Here is a 16678-nt window from a genome sequence, read left to right as displayed (position 1 = left end):
GGGCTCAGTGCCCCAAGGTTGGCAGCTTCCGGGGGCTCAGCCTTCATCCAGGTGGGAGCCGTGTTCCGAGGACCCCCGCCTGCCTTGACCCACCACTTGATGGAGTAAGGTGGTGACCCCCCTCCTGCTAGAGAAAAGCTCAGGGTCCCCAGGAGACCGGATGGACCCGAGCTCTGTCTGGTGACATCTATCCACAGTCTCGAGAGTGGGCAAGGCTCTGATGGGGGTACAGACGACACCCTGGGCACCAGCACTGTGCCTCCCGGCCCCGAGCCCGGCCCCTCCAGACTCCTGAGCGCCGTGCTCTCCGCGGCTCTACCTGGTTGCCAAGGCAGTTCATGCGGCCACGGTGATCTCTCTCTGTCGGTTATTCACGTGCCTGTACGTTCTCGTGCATCAGCTGTAACAAGTGTGTTTTCCTGTTGCCTTGCACAGACGCCTCCCTCCCTGGAGGACCCATGTGGGTCCCGGTTGGAAACCCTCAGCCTGCAGGGGTGGGGGCGGGGACATGTCTCGGGGGAGTGGGTGGAGAGCCGTGGGGGCTTTTCTGGGCCTTCATGATGGTTCAGGACGGGGAGGGAGTCTGGGGGCCCGGCATGGGGAGGGGTGCTCTGCTCCTGTTCTGAAGATGCTTTGATGCAGCTCCTACCCCGCTGCTGATGGTCCCTGCGGTAGCTTATGGAGGTGACGTGATGTCTGTCGAAGCCTTGGCGTGTTCTCTGAACACACATGAGTTAAAGGCCGTGCCCAGCACTGCTCAGCAGTTAGCAGACTTGACCCTCCTCCCTTGGAGCAAATTCCAGTCTAGCCAAGAAGTAGACCTAGAATGTTCTCAGGTCATCCACCGCTGCTGGAGAAACAACCCTGAAACTTCGGAACTTAAACAGCAGCCTTTTTTCTTGCTCGTGACTCTCTGGGCTGGGCTTTTGGACACGGATGAGCTGGTGGTACTCTTGCCCCCTCCAGAATGTGGTCCCTGTGTCGCGCGTGGCTCCCTGGGGCTCGGGTCGGTGGACTTCTCACGTAGGAGCTGGCTTCCCGGAGGTGGGCTGTTCCAACCAGTAAAGACAGGAGCCACAGCTCTCAAGCTCTCTGCCGAGGAGCAGGGTGAGGTCATTAGGCTGGGCCCGGGCCCCAGGGCCTGGTGTCCTTCTGAAGGACATCTGGGCCCAGACGCCGGGGGGCTGTGAGGCGGCGGGAGGATGAGCCCCGCACCCCGTTATCTGCACTTCTGCTCCGAAGCTTGCTTTAGTCTGGCTGTGCAGCGCTTGCACTGCTCCCGGTTGTGTTGTTAGCTTGTTAGCCCTTCTCTCTCGTTTTCCACCTCTTTGCCTTTTTGTTCTCCCTCCTGGAGATTCCCTCAGTTTTATCCCCGTGGTCTTCTGTGATCCTACTTTAAAAAATTTTTTTTAAATTATTTGTTTTTAATTGAAGGATAATCGCTGTACAATATTGTGTTGGTTTCTGCCACACGTTATGAATCAGCCATAGGCTTACACATGTCCCCTCCCTGTTGAGCCTCCCTTCCACCCCCACCCCATCCCTGCCCTCTAGGTTGTCACAGAGCCCCGATGTGAGCTCCCTGAGTCATACAGCAAATTCCCACTGGCTGTTTGTTTTGCGTACGGTGATGTGTCTGCTTCCAGGCTGTTCTCTCCATCCGTCCCACCCTCTCCTTCCCCCGCCTCCCCGTGTCCACAGTCTTTTCTCTCTGCCTGTGTCTCTGCTGCTGCCCTGCAGATAGGGTCATCAGGACCACCTTAGTAGTGAAGTGGCTCGGTCGTGTCTGACTCTTTGCGACCCTGTGGACTGTAGCCCACCAGGCTCCTGCATCTGTGGGATTCTCCAGGCAAGAATACTGGCTTGGGTTGCCATTGCCTTTTCCAGGGGATCTTCCCGACCCAGGGATTGAACCCAGTACCATCTTAATAGAGTCCATATATATGCATAATATATGATATTATTTTTCTCTTTCTGACTTCTTTCACTCTGTAGAGTAGACTCTAGGTTCATGCACCTTGTTAGCACGGACTCAAATGCATCCCTTTCTATGGCTGAGAAATGCCCGTTGCGTGTCTGTGCCACGGCTGCTGTGCCCATTCACCTGTCGATGGACGTCTGTGCTGCCTCCGTGTCCTGGCCACCTGTAGCAGGTGCTGCAGTGAGCACTGGGATACGTGTGTCTCTGTCAGTTATGTTGTTCTCAGAGTGTATGCCCAGTAGTGGGGTTGTTGGGTCATGTGGTCCTTTATTCCTAGTTTTTTAAGGAATCTCCACATTTTCTCCCATAGTGGCTGAATCAGTTTACATTCTCACCAGCAGTGCAAGAGGGTTCCCTTTTCTCTACACCCTCTCCGGCATTTATTGTTTGTAGATTTTTTGAAGATGGCCATTCTGATGAAGGGTGTGAAGTGATATCTCAATGTAGTTTTGATTTTCATTTCTCTAGTAATGAGTGATGTTGAGAATCTTTTCATGTGTTTATTAGCCATCTGTATGTCTTTGGAGGCATGTCTGTTTAGGTATTCTTCCCACTCTTTGATTGGGTTGTTCGTTTTTCTGATATTGAGCTGCTTATATATTTTGGAGATTAATCCTTTGCCAGTTGTTTCATTTGTTATTAATTTCTCCCATTCCGAGGGTTGTCCTTTCACCTTATTTAGTTTCCTTTGCTGTGCAAAAGTTTTTCAGTGTGATTAGATACCGTTTGTTTATTTTTGCTTTTATTGCCATTATTCTAGGAGGTGGGTCATAGGTAATCTTTCCGGTACTTATGTCAGAGGGTGTTTTGCCTATGTTTTCCTCTAAGAGTTTTATAGTTTCTGGTCTTACATTTAGGTCTTTAATCCATTTGAGTTTATCTTCGTGTATAGTATTAAGAAGTGTTCTAATTTCATCCTTTTACATGTAACTGTGCAGTTTTCCCAGCACCACTTATTGGACAGACCATCTTTTCTCCACTGTATATTCTTGCCTCCTTTGTCAAAGATAACGCGCCCGTAGATGTGTGGGTTTATCTCTGGGCTTTCTGTCTTGTTCCGTTGGTCTCTATTTCTGGTTTTGTGGTGGTGCCACACTTTATTGAGGACTGTAGCTTTGTAGTATTGTCTGAAGTTGGGAAGGCTGATTCTTGCAGCTCCGTTCTTCTTTCTCAAGATTGCTTTGGCTATTCAGGGTCTTTTGTCTTTCCACATGAATTGTGAAATCTTTTGTTCTACTTCTGTGAAAAACGCCATTGGTAATTTGATAGGGACTGTGTTGAATCTGTAGATTGCATTTGGCAGTATAGTCATTTTCACAGTATTGATTCTTCCAACCCAGGAGCTGAGTTCACGAGCTGCAACAAGAGAGGCCTTTGCAACGGGAAGCCCATGCATTGCAACTAGAGAGTAGACCCGACTTGCCGCGACTAGAAAAAGCCCATGCACAGCAGTGAAGACCCAGTGCACCCAAAAATAAATTAAAAAAAAATACAGATGCCCAGGCTCACCCCCTCATGAGCCTGGGGTGGGACCAGGCATTGATTTTTCTTTTTCAAGCTCTCAGGTGGTCTGAGTGTGTAGTCATGGAATACCCCTCCATCTGTTTATGTCATCTTTGATTTCAGCATTTTGTATAGTTGCTCTTTTGTCTCCTTAGGTACGTTTATTCCCTTTTATTCTTTCTGTTGCAGTGAAAACAGAGTTTGTTTACAGAGATTGAGTCCTTAATTTCTCTTTCTGATTTTTCATTGTTAGTGTATAGGATGCAAGTGATTTCTGTGTATTGATTTTATATCCTGAGACTTTATTAAATTCACTGATTAGCTCTAGTAATTTTCTGAGAGCATCTTTAGGGTTTTCTGTGTATAGTATCATGTCATCTGCAAACAGTGAGAGTTTTACTTCTTTTCCGATCTGGATTTTAAAATTTCTTTTTCTTCTCTGATTGCCACGGCTAGAACTTCCAAACTATATTGAATAATAGTGGCAAGAGTGGGCACCTTGTCTTGTTCCTGATCTTAGAGGAAGCGCTTTCAGTTTTTCACTGGTGGAATAATGTTTGCTGTGGGTTTCCCCATGGACTATACAGTCCACAGGATTCTCCAGGCCAGAATGCTGGAGTGGGTAGCCGTTTCCATTTCAGGGGATCTTCCCAACCCAGGGATTGAACCCAGGTGTCCCACATGCAGGCTGATTTCTTTACCAGCTGAGCCACCAGGGAAGCCCAAGAATACTGGGGTGGGTAGCCTGTCCCTTCTCCAGGGGATCTTCCCAACCCAGGAACTGAACCAGGGTTGCAGGTGGATTCTTTACCAGCTGAGCTACCAGGGAGGCCACCTTATTGTATATGGCTTTAGTATGTTGGGGTAGGTTTCTTCTCTGCCCATTTTTGGAAGAGTTTTTTTTTTTTTCCATAAATGGGTATTGAATTTTGTTGAAAACTTTTTCTGCATTTGTTGAGATTATCATATGGTTTTCTATCTTTCAGTTTGTTAGCATGGTGTATGACATTGATTGATTTGTGTATATTGAAGAATTCTTGTATCCCTGGTATCAACAGGAATATAAGAATATTAGAACAGCTATACAAGAATTCTTGTATCAACCTGATGATGGCGTATAAGCTTTCCAGTGTGTTGTTGGCTTCTGTTTGGTAGGATTATGTGGAGGATATTTGCATCTACAGTCACCAGTGCTGCTGGCCTATCATTTCTTTGTGATTCCTTTATATCAGGGTGATGGTGGCCTTGTAGAATGAGTTTGAAAGTGTTCCTTCCTCTGCAGGTTTTGGGAAGGGTTTCAGAAGCATAGGCATCCGCACTTCTCTAAACGTTTGATAAGATTTGCCTGTAAAGCCATCTGGCCCTAGGCTTTTGTTTTGTGGGAGATTTTTGATCACAGTTTCAATTGCAGGGCTTGCATGTGGCTTGTTCATAATTTCTACTGGGTTCCGTCTTGGAAGGCTGAACTCTAAGGATCTGCCCATTTCTTCCAGGTTATCCATTTTACCGGCACTAGGTTGCTTGTGGTAGAGTCTCTTATGAACCTTTGTGTTTCTGCACTGTCTGTTGTATCCTCTCCTGTTTCATTTCTAATTTTGTTGATTTGATTCTTCTTTTTTTCTTGATAAATCTGACTAATAGTTTGTCAATTTTGTTTATCTTCTCAAAGAACCAGCTTTTAGTTTTATTCAGTTCAGTTCAGTCGCTCAGTCGTGTCCGACTCTTTGTGACCCCATGAATCTCAGCACGCCAGGCCTCCCTGTTCATCACCATCTCCCGGAGTTCATTCAGACTCACGTTCATCGAGTCAGTGATGCCATCCAGCCATCTCATCCTTGGTCGTCCCCTTCTCCTCCTGCCCCCAATCCTTCCCAGCATCAGAGTCTTTTCCAATGAGTCAACTCTTTGCATGAGGTGGCCAAAGTACTGGAGCTTCAGCTTTAGCATCAGGCCTTCCAAAGAAATCCCAAGACTGATCTCCTTTAGAATGGACTGGTTGGAGCTCCTTGCAGTCCAAGGGACTCTCAAGAGTCTTCTCCAACACCACAGTTCAAAAGCATCAATTCTTCAGCTCTCAGCTTTCTTCACAGTCCAACTCTCGCATCCATACATGACCACTGGAAAAACCATAGCCTTGACTAGACGGACCTTAGTCGGCAAAGTAATGCTTTATTAGTTTTATCAGTCTTTACCATAGTTTCCTTCATTTCCTCATCTTTATGATTTCTTGCCTTCTACTAACTTTGGGGTTTTTTTGCTCTTCTTTTTCCAGTTGTTTTAGGTATAAAGTTGGGACGTCTGTTAGTTATTTTCCTTGTTTCTTGAGGTAGGATTGTATGGCTATAAACTTCCCTATTAGAACTGCTTTTGCTGCAGCCCATAGGTTTTGAGTGATTGTGTTTTCATTGTCATTTGTTTCTAGGAATTTTTTTTATTTCCCTCTTTATTTCTTCAGTAACCTGTTGGTTATTTAGAACTGTATTATTTAATCTTCATATGTTTGTGTTTTTTACAGCTTTTTTTTCCCCCCTGTAATTGCTATCTAGTCTTAGAGAGTTGTAGTCAAAAAGGATGCTTGATACAATTTCAGTTGTCTTAAATTTACTGAGGCTTGATTTGTGACTCAAGATGTGGTCTGTCCTGGAGAATGTTCCCTGTGCACTTGAGAAGAAAGTGTGTTCTTCTGTATTTGGTTGGAGCGTCCTGAAGATATCAGTTAGGTCTGTCTGGTCTAGTGTGTCAGTTAAGGTTTGTGTTTCCCTATTTTCTGTTTTGGTTATCTGTCTGTTGGTGTACATGGAGTGTTAGAGTCCTGGGTTACTACTGTGTTACTATCAGTTCCCCTTTATGCCTGTTAGCGTATGCTTAATGTATTGGAGTGCTCCTGTGTTGGGTGCACAATTGTCTTCTTGGACTGATCCCTTGTTCATTATGTAGTGTCCTTCCCTATCTCTTGTAATATTCTTATTTTGCGGTCCATTTTGTCTGTTGTGAGAACTGCTCCTCTGGCTTTCTTTCCATTTCCATTTGTAGGAAATACCTTTTTTCATCCTCTCCCTTTCAGTCTGTATGTGTCTCTAGGTCCGAAGCGGGTTCTCTTGTAGACAGCGTATGTACGGATCTTGTTTTTGTATCTATTCAGCCAGTCTGTGTCTTTTGGTTAGAGCATTTAATTCATTTACATTTAAAGTAATTATTGATATATTGTGCTTGCTTCGGCATACTAAAATTGGAATGATACAGAGAAGATTAGCATGGCCCCTGCACAAGGATGATACGCAAATTCATGAAGCATCCCATATTTTTCTGGAGAAGGAAATGGCAACCCACTCCAGTATTCTTGCCTGGAGAATCCCATGGATGGAGGAGCCTGGCGGGCTACAGTCCACAGGGTCGCAAAGAATTGAACAGGACTGAGCGACTTCACTTTCTTTCTTTTCTTTCTATTGATATATATTTTCCTATTGGCATTTTCTTAATTGTTTTGGGTTTGTTTTTGTAAGTCTTTTCCTTCTCTTGTGTTTAAGATTTGTTGTAAAGCTGGTTTGGCGGTGCTAAATACTCTGTTAGTATTTGCTTGTCTGTAAAGCATTTGATTTCTCCATCAGTTTTGAATGAGATCCTTGCCAGGTGGCATAATCTTGGTTGTAGATTTTTCCTTTTCAGTACTTTAAATATATCCTGCTGTTCCTTCTGGCCTGCAGAGTTTCTGCTGAAAGATCAGCGGTTAATTCTGTGGGGTTTTCCTTGTATGTTAATTGTTTGTTTTCCCTTGCTGCTTTTAATATTCTTTATTTGTGTTCAATCTGTGTTAATTTGATTTGTATGTATATCGGTGTGTTTCTCTTTGGGTTTATCATTTCCTTTACCATGCTAGGGAAGTTTTTGACAATAATCTCTTCAATAATTTTCTCAGACCCTTTCTTTTTGTCTTATTCTCAGTTCAGTTCAGTTGCTCAGTTGTGTCCGACTCTTTGTGACCCCATGAATTGCAGCACGCCAGGCCTCCCTGTTCATCACCATCTCCCGGAGTTCACTCAGATTCACGTCCATCGAGTCAGTGATGCCATCCAGCCTTCTCATCCTCTGTCGTCCCCTTCTCCTCCTGCCCCTGATCCCTCCCAGCATCAGAGTCTTTTCCAGTGAGTCAACTCTTCGCATGAGGTGGCCAAAGTACTGGAGTTTCAGCTTCAGCATCATTCCTTCCAAAGAAATCCCAGGGCTGATCTCCTTCAGAATGGACTGGTTGGATCTCCTTGCAGTCCAAGGGACTCTCAAGAGTCTTCTCCAAGACCACAGTTCAAAAGCATCAATTCTTCGGCGCTCAGCCTTCTTCACAGTCCAACTCTCACATCCGTACATGACTACTGGAAAAATCATAGCCTTGACTAGACGGACCTTAGTAGGCAAAGTAATGTCTCTGCTTTTGAATATGTCTTATTCTGGGACCCCTATAATTCAAATGTGGGTGCACTTAATATTGTCCCAGAGGTCACTAAGACTATCCTCAGTTCTTTTCTTTCTTTTTCCTTTATTCTGCTCTTCAGCAGTTATTTCCACCATTCTGTCTTCGAGCTTACTTATCCGTTCTTCTGATTCAGTTATCCTGCTGATGGTTCCTTCCAGGGTGTTTTTAGTTTCGGTAATTGTCTTGTTCATCCCTGCTTATTCTTTATTTCTTTTGGCTCCTTGTGAAACGTCTTCATCGATTCTTTCATCGCGTCCGGTCTGTTTTCGAGGCTTCGGGTCGTCTGTGCTGTCGTCACTCTGAACTCTCTCTCAGGTAGTTTGCGCATTTCCTCTCTGTTTAGCTGGTCCTGTGAGTTTTCACCTTGTTCCTCCATTTGTGCGGTATCTGTGTCTTTCATTTCTTTCTTACTGTTTCGGGCCTCCTTTTGCTCGTTTTCAGTGTTGTCTTCCGTTTTCCTTTGGGCTTCTTCCCTCGGTGGGTGTGGTCAGTCCAGTGGTTTGTGTAGCCTTCGTGCTGGGGGGGACGTGTGCCTGCGTTCTGGTGGGAGGAGGTGCGCTTTTCTTTCTGATGGGCGGGGCTGTGTGCGGCGGCATCTTTGGGGGTGTGTGTGGGAATCCTGTCTTCTGATGACTGAGTTTGTGTTCCTGTCTTGCTTGTTGTTTGAATGATATGTCTTTGCTGGGTGCTGCCGGCAGTTGCTTGATGCCTAGTCTTGAATACAGGTGGAGGCCTTCACGAGAGTGCTCCCTGGGGTCAGGAGTTCTCTGACAGTCTAGGGTCCTGGGCTCAGTGCTCCCACTCCCAAGGCTCAGGCCTGATAACCCGGCTGGTGAACAAAGGTTCCACAAGCCTTTTGTTATGGCGATAAAGGGGATTAAAACCAACACACAGAAACAGACAGTGAAACAAAACAAGAAACAAACAAGGTGCCCCGACAAATGGTGAATGCAAGATCAGACATCATAACAAAACCAAAGGAACACACCACACCCACACGCGCGCGTGCACACACGCATGCACGCACACACACGCACACACGCACACACACATACGCACACGCACGCACACACACGCACATGCACACATACGCACACATGCACACGCATGCACGCAAGCACACACACGCACACACACGCACACACACACGCATGCACACACATGCACACACACACATAGGCACACACACGCACACGCACACATGCACGCACACGCACACACCTGCACATGCACACACACGCACGCACACACCCACACACGCGCACACACACGCACGCACGCATGCACGGGAGACCGAAGGAGTCCAAAGAAAAGAAGGTGCAAGAGAGTGACCTGGTGAGGAAAGGAAACCAAAAATGATATGGATCGATTCAAAACAAAACTAAAACACAAACCAGAAGATAAGGCCGCAGAAGAGTGCCAACCACGGAATAAAGCAGAGAAAGCAAACTAGCAAACACGGCGAGATAAAGAAGAGGAAGAAGAGGAAAGAAATAGAAGAGCCAAGTTAAATAGAAGTGTATAGAAAGATCTATATATATTAAAGAATAACTACAGCAGCAAAAGTATGATAAGAGAAAGAACAAAAAAACCAAAAAATATTGAGGAAAAACCCCGCAGAACTGCAAAGAGCAATGCAGAGGCGCTCAGCCGCCCAGAGCTCTGGCTCTGCTGTCTTTCTCCAGCCTCTGGCAGCCTTCAGAGGGCCTTCTGGACTGGTCCTTCTCTGTCGCTTGGTGCAGCAGGCACTCCAGGGCCCCCAGCTGGGGTCCTTCTCTGTTACTCAGCGTATCAGGCACTCAAATGGCCATCCTCTCTGGGGCCTTTCTCTGTTCTCAGCCGCCGATGCCGGGGGATTCCAGGGGAGAGAAAGGCTACAGTGATGGCCTCACTGACTCAGCATTATCGCCTGGCCTCCATGGCTGCTGGCCTTTTGCCCACCGTGATCTCCCTCGTGTCTCCCCAGGCCATCTCCCTGCAGTCAGGAGCCAGCAGCTCCCAGCCACCGTGTGCTCCAGGGGACCTGCGTCCCTGTCCAGGGTACGTAGGGCTGCGGCAAGGATTGTCCGTGTGGTTCTCACTCCATTCAGACAATCACAGACCAGCTGTGGTGCTCTCCAGCAGCCTCAGATGCTTGCCCTGTGTCCCAAACAGTTGCCCCGTTGTGGGGCTCTGACCCTTGCTTCAGTTTCCCCACCCCGTGGGTACAGGTCCCGTCCTGCTCACTCTCATCTTTTCTCCTTCCCTTCCTTTTGTGAGGATCTGTATATCCCTTGCTGGTGGTCAGGGACTCCTGCCTGCTCTCAGACCTCCCGCATCTGAGGACGTGACCCTGGTGCACCCGTGGGGAGAGGTGTGCCCCACGTCCATCCGCTTCTCTGCCTCCTTGCCTTCTCTTGTGATCTTACTTTTAATTTGCTCGGAGTCGGTCCGTCTTCGGCTGTTTGTTTAAGGTGGGTTATTGGCAATGTGATGGGAAGGGTGGTAGATGGTGGGCCATGCCACGTGGAGGGTCAGAGGAGGGGAGGGGCCATGTCACTGGGGAATTCCGACATCTGGAAATGAACCTCTTCTCTTGGGTTCCTTAGGTTCCTCAGACACATCTCGAGTTCAGGGTCCCAGTGAGGGGAAGGGGCCGTGTGGGGGCAGCAGTCCTGCTGGTGCGCCCCTGTTCCCTGCGTGGTCCCATCCCTGCACGTTCTGGGTCTTCCTCCAGAATGTCCACTTTCTTTCCTGCGATGGGGATAGGGACAGTCAGCTAGCTGCCCGGGGGGAGGACTGGACCCGGGGGTCTGGCTGCTACCGGACAGCCTTTGCACTGGTCTTCCTGCCTTCGGCCCTCGAGAAGCCCTTGGGTCACTTCCGAGCCCTTCTGGAATTCCGTGCTGCACACTGGCACCGGTCCACCCCTGGTGCCAGCCACGCTCGCCAGCCTTCGGTCAGCAAGCAGCGTCTCCTTTGCTGTTCTCGCCACTCCTTTTCCGTCTGTCTCTGTGTTCCTGTGTGTGAAAAACAAAATCACTTTCGTTTTTTCGCGGGGTTTCAAGGGCAAGCAGGGCTGTGGCCAGTCTGCCCTGTAAGAGTGGAGGTTTGCTCTGTGATGAGGAGGAACTGGGCGGCCAGGACAGGGCTGTGACGAGGGCTCCTCTGGAAGGAAGGAGGGGCTGTGTGATGATCCATCCTCACCGCCCCCCCGACCCAGGATTTCTCTTTTTTAAAATTTTCTCCTTTTTAAGTTGAGGCGTAGTTGGTTTGTAGTGCTGTGCTAGTGTCTGTTGTACAGAAAAGGGGTTCAGTTATACACATGTATACCTTCTTTTCGGGATTGGTTTCCACTGCGGCCTATTGACGGGACGCTGACTAGAGCTCCCCGTGTTACGCGGTAGGCCCGTGTGGTCTGTGCGTCCTGCCTGTAGCAGTTTGCGTCTGCTAATCCCACACGCCGCTGCTTCCCTCTACCCCCACGCCACCCCCTGGCGACCCGGGCTTTTTCTCCAGCACTCTACTGAGGTGTCACGAGTGGTGACCAGGGATTGTACCAACCCCACTGGGTTGTAGTTCCAGCACTTTCTAGAGGCTTGAACTCCTGAGCTGCAATTCATTCGATCCACGTTGGCATGCGGGCAAGCGTGGCGTGGTGTATTTCTGTGAATTGACAGGCTTCTTCAAGCACGCCATCCGCAGGGGTTTTCTGGAGGCCTGTGTCTATTTCAGGCAGGCCCCGAGTGTTGCTTCGTTGTTCTTGAGCTGTGGGCTCATAGGAAGCGTTGTTGGACGGCCCAGGGTGGGAACCTGATGGATTTCTTGCCTTTCTTCGCCTCCCACCTTGGCGGGAAATGCTATTTTAACCGCCCAGACCATCAATTAGCCAAACGTGTCACCTCCTCCATGTTTTTGCGTGGAAACAGCTTCCTCTGTTCTCTTTACTTTCACCCTGTACCTGTTGATCAAAAGTACCAGAAGGCAGCATCCGTTTAAATAAAGCAAAGAACCTCCCGTGCCCTGAGGCTGGGGGGTGGAGGTGCGGTAGGGCCAATCTGATTGGGGGGACTTCTGGGAAGAGGATCCCCAGAGCCAACTGCTTCTGCGTCACGTATTTCTGCAAAATGGAAATGACGACATTTGTTCCCAGGAAAGTCAGCCGAGCTCCCTGTCATCCCCACCTTGCAGGGGAGGCCCCATGCTACCGGGTCCCTAAGCAGAGACTGGAGCAGAGATGGGTGACAGCCTGAACCTCGGGGCTCTCCTCTAGCCGCTGCCTCTTGTTTTCTGAAGTCCTCTCTCGGCCTCGGGTTGTCCTTTTGAGTGTGTGTCTTTCACAGACTTTGTCAGCTTTTCCCCAAAGCACATCGTATTTTTGGTCAATGTTATAAATGGTATCGTCCTGGAGGTTCAGTTTCCAATCGTTCCCTGCCACTGTGCAGAAACACAGTGGTTTTTTTTTTTCTAATATTTATTCACTTATTTTGGCTGCACCAGGTCTTAGCTGTGGCGTGTAGAGTTGAGTTCCCTGACTAGGGATCGAACCCCTGTTCCCTGCACTGAAGGTGCAGAGTTTTAGCTACTGGACCACCAGGGAAGTCCCCACAACGGATAGTTTTATATCCATCTTAAATCCGCTAATTTTGCTTAAATCACTCACTAGTTCTACTAGTTTTTTTGAGGATTCTGAGGAATTTTCTGCATGGACCATGATGCTGTCTGCAAATAAAGAGAGTTTTATTTCTTCCCTTCACATCAGGATGTGTTTTATTCATTTTTCTTCTTACTGAGCAGAAGCTGTGAAGTTGGACTTCTCTATCTTGTCCCTGATCTTTGGAGGACTTTTTTCAGTCTTTCACTGTGAAGTGTGGTGTTTGTTGTGGGCTTTGCTGAAATGCCTTTTGTCAGTTTCTTTCTGGCCCTAGTTTGCTGAGAGTTCTTGTCATGAATCGATGTTGGGTTTTGTCAAATGCTTTTTCAGCAGCTGTTGAATTGATCTTATGGTTTTTATTTTTAGTTTGTTAATATGGTGAACTTCATTGATTGGTTTTTCAAATGCTAAATCAACCTTGCATTCCTGAAATAAATCACCCTTGGTTATGAAGTATTATATATTTGATTTCCCACAGTATTGCTTAGAATTTTTGCATCTGCGTTTGTGCAGGACATCAATCTGCTTTCTGTTTAGTATCAGGGTAGTAATATTGACCTCACAGAATAATTTGGGAAGCATTCTTCTTGTCAGTTTCCTGGGGAAAACATGTAACTTCTCTCGTTTTCTTTTGATTGACATTAAACCGGTATGTTTTCTCCTAGCTTCTTTCCCTCTGTTTCTGTCTTGATTTTTAATGTGCATTGATTATCAACAGCTTACAGTTGGATCATATTTAATGTGAAAATGGTAATAGTTTGATTTAAATCTGTCATCTTGCTATTTGTGTTCTTCTTGTCCCATCTGTTTTTTATTCTCCTCTTTCTGCCTCCGTTTAGATTAGTAGAATTTTATGATTCTGTTATTTCCTTTGTCGATGTACTAGCTATAACTCTTTGCTTTATTATTTTAGTGGGTGCTTAGGGTTTCCCACGTACACCTTTACCTCCTTACAGTCCCTTCAGTGACACCGCGCCCGCTCGTGTGCAGTGTGAGCGCCTCACGACGAGCTGCTGCCTTTCCCCCTTTTCAACTCTTGAGCTGGTGTTGTCATGTATTTTTTCCTACATGTTTAAAAACTCCTAAATGTGTATGTTTATAAATAAATACATATTTGTAAATACGTATGTTTCAGTTCAGTTCAGTCGCTCAGTCGTGTCCTACTCTTTGCGACCCTATGAACCGCAGCACGCCAGGCCTCCCTGTCTATGACCAACTCCCGGAGTTCACTCAGACTCAGGGCCATCGAGTCGGTGATGCCATCCAGCCATCTCATCCTCTGTCGTCCCCTTTTCCTGCTGCCCCCAATCCCTCCCAGCATCAGGGTCTTTTCCAATGAGTCAACTCTTCGCATGAGGTGGCCAAAGTACTGGAGCTTCAGCTTCAGCATCATTCCTTCCAAAGAAATCCCAGGGCTGATCTCCTTTAGGATGGACTGGTTGGCTCTCCTTGCAGTCCAAGGGACTCTCAAGGGTCTTCTCCAACGCCACAGTTCAAAAGCATCAATTTAAAGAGATTTAAATAAGAGAAACTCGTGTATCTACCCATGTGATTGCCATTTCCTATTGTCTCCATTCTTTTGTATAATTTCATTTTTTAAAAATCTGGTATCATTTCTTTCTGCCTGAAATTTCTCCTTTAACATCTTTTGCAAGGAAGACTTGAGTTCTTTCAGCTTTTATATATGTCTGAAGACTCTTCATTTTTGAAAGCTGTTTTCCCTGGTTAAGTGATTCTCGTTTGAGTTTTTGGGAAAATGCTCTGAAAGCGTCACTCCATTGTCCACTCACTTGCATTGTTTCCAACCAGGAATCTGCTGTCAACCTTAAGTTTGTTTTCTGAACGTAATATATGTTTTTTTTTTTCCTCTGTTTTTATGATTTTTCTCATTATCTTTGGTTTTGATTTGTTATGATGTGCCTTGGCGTAGTCTTCCTTATGGTTCTTAAGCTTGGGTTTCATTGAGCTTCTTGGGTCTGTGGGTTTATAGTTTTCATCAAATGAATATTATTTTTGGCCAAAATTTCAAATAATTTCTTGTACTCTTTGTCATCAGGAACTCCTAGTTCCATATGTATTAGGCCGATGGAAGTTTTATAGCTTTCTGATAATCTGTTCTCTTCTAATAATTTGTTATTTTCTTCCTGTTGCTTTTCCACAATATCTTCGATTTCATCATCTTTTTATCTGTTGTCCATTTTGCTGTGAATCTTTTATCTGGTGTATTTTTCATTTCAGATATTGTCATTTTCATCTTTGAACACTTGATTTAGTTTTTAACCTTTCATGTCTCTGCTTGCCTTTTTGAACATGAAGAAATCAGTTAATATAATTTTTAATGCTTTGTCTGCTAATTATAACATCTGATTCAGTCCTGTTTAGTTTTGATTGGTTGGTTGTATTCCTCATTATGGTTCGTACTTTCCTGCTCCTTTGCATACCTGATCATTTTTCATTGTTTCATTAATATAGTGATATTTTTATTGCTCAGGTTTGTAAACTGTGGATTTTTCTTGTTGAGTCTATATTTTTGAATTTGTGTCAATATTGTTGAACTTTGTTCTGTTGAGTTCTTTGTTAACATTCAGTTAAATTGTTTAAAGACAGTTTGATCCTTTCAGGTCTCGCTTCCTGTATTTTCTCTTTGGGCGATAGCAGCATTCAGCCTGGGCCTGGGTATTTCCCACTGCTGAGGTCAGCCCTCTGTGTGTTCTGTGTCCTGTAAGTCATGAGGTTTTCCAGTTTGTCCAGTGGGAGCAGGCAGTGTTCCTGGACCTGTGTGATTCATGCACATTGGGAGCTGTAGTTCCCCTGGTAGGTTGGCTGCCTCGAATGGGCTGGTCTCATCCTTCAGAATGCTCCAAGGACCCACTGCAGGTCTCTAGTGGCCTCTGTGTTCCAGGCTGTCCTCTCCTGGTCTCTGTCCTCCTGGGGCGGTTGTCACCTTGGCCCCCTGAGTTCTCAGCCTGTTGCCTCCGCTCAGGGAACTCGCCCGGCATCACTTGGCCCCTTCTGGGACCATCGCCCAGACACTGTGAGAGCAGGAAGTGGAGAGCAGCCCCAGGACTCACCTGGTCTGTCTCCTGGCTCTCTCGTGTCATGGTCCCGCGTGTTTGAAAACCATTTATCGTATATTTTGAGCACATTTCGGTGGTTTCAGGCAGGAGGCTAAACCCAGCACCTGTTGCTCTATCTGCCTGGAAGTGGAGGTCTCTCTCTCTCTCTCTATTTTGCCTCTTCTGCCCCTGTGTTGTGTTCTCGCCTCCACCTCCCTCCATCTGGCCTGGATTCTGTTTCTCCCCACTTGCTTGCCTTCCCCCTAGCTCTGTCTCATTCCTTCTCACTGCTCCAGCATCTGCGTGACCACCATTGGCAGCCTGGGCTTCCTGGTCACCCCACCTCTGAGGCTCAAGGGTGAGAGGTTTTACATTTTCTGGATAGAACTGTCTTGCCCCAGTTGTGTTGATTGCAGGTCCCCCTACAGTCCTGGGGAGAAGGAAATGGCAACCCACTCCAGCACTCTTGCCTGGAGAATTCCGTGGACGGAGGAGCCTGGTGGGCTGCTGTCCATGGGGTCGCACAGAGTCAGACACGACTGAAGTGACTTAGCATGCATGCATGCATTGGAGAAGGAAATGGCAACCCACTCCAGTATTCTTGCCTGGAGAATCCCAGGGACAGAGGAGCCTGGTGGGCTGCCGTCTATGGGGTCGCACAGAGTTAGACATGACTGAAGCGACTTAGCAACAGCAGCAACAGCAGCTATAGTCCCGGACCCCATGACTCTTTATTTATTATTCTTCAAACTTGTCCTCAGTTGGACTAGTTGCTAAAGAAGCAGTAATACAAATAGCAGGTTCCATCCTGGCTGTTCTGATGATGACAAAAAATAAAAACGACATAGGTTTACAGAAACCAAGGTGTTAATTTCAGCCAGGGAAGCATGTGCTGTGTGTGTGTGTGTTTTGCAGCTTGAGAAAGGGCCGTCAGGGAAGGTGCTTCTGAGTGACTGGGAGTGGGAGCAGGGAAGGGTGCGTTCCAGGCGGAGGAAACAGCAGGTGTAAAGGTGGATGCGCTCAGTGCATCCTTGCCC

At 46.9% G+C, this 16678-nt stretch overlaps 1 protein-coding gene and 1 pseudogene across 2 annotated transcripts in view; both read left to right on the top strand.

Annotated features, from left to right (window-relative positions):
• The window catches only part of SHANK2 (SH3 and multiple ankyrin repeat domains 2), a 513188-nt gene that overhangs the window by 10649 nt on the left and 485861 nt on the right, over positions 1–16678 (top strand). The window lies entirely within an intron of this gene.
• On the top strand, positions 6693–6790 carry LOC114110187 (U6 spliceosomal RNA; annotated as a pseudogene).

This window comes from Ovis aries, chromosome 21 (assembly GCF_016772045.2).
Source record: "Ovis aries strain OAR_USU_Benz2616 breed Rambouillet chromosome 21, ARS-UI_Ramb_v3.0, whole genome shotgun sequence".
NCBI classification, from domain to species: Eukaryota; Metazoa; Chordata; class Mammalia; order Artiodactyla; family Bovidae; genus Ovis; species Ovis aries.
This window is presented reverse-complemented; position numbering and strand designations above follow the sequence as displayed.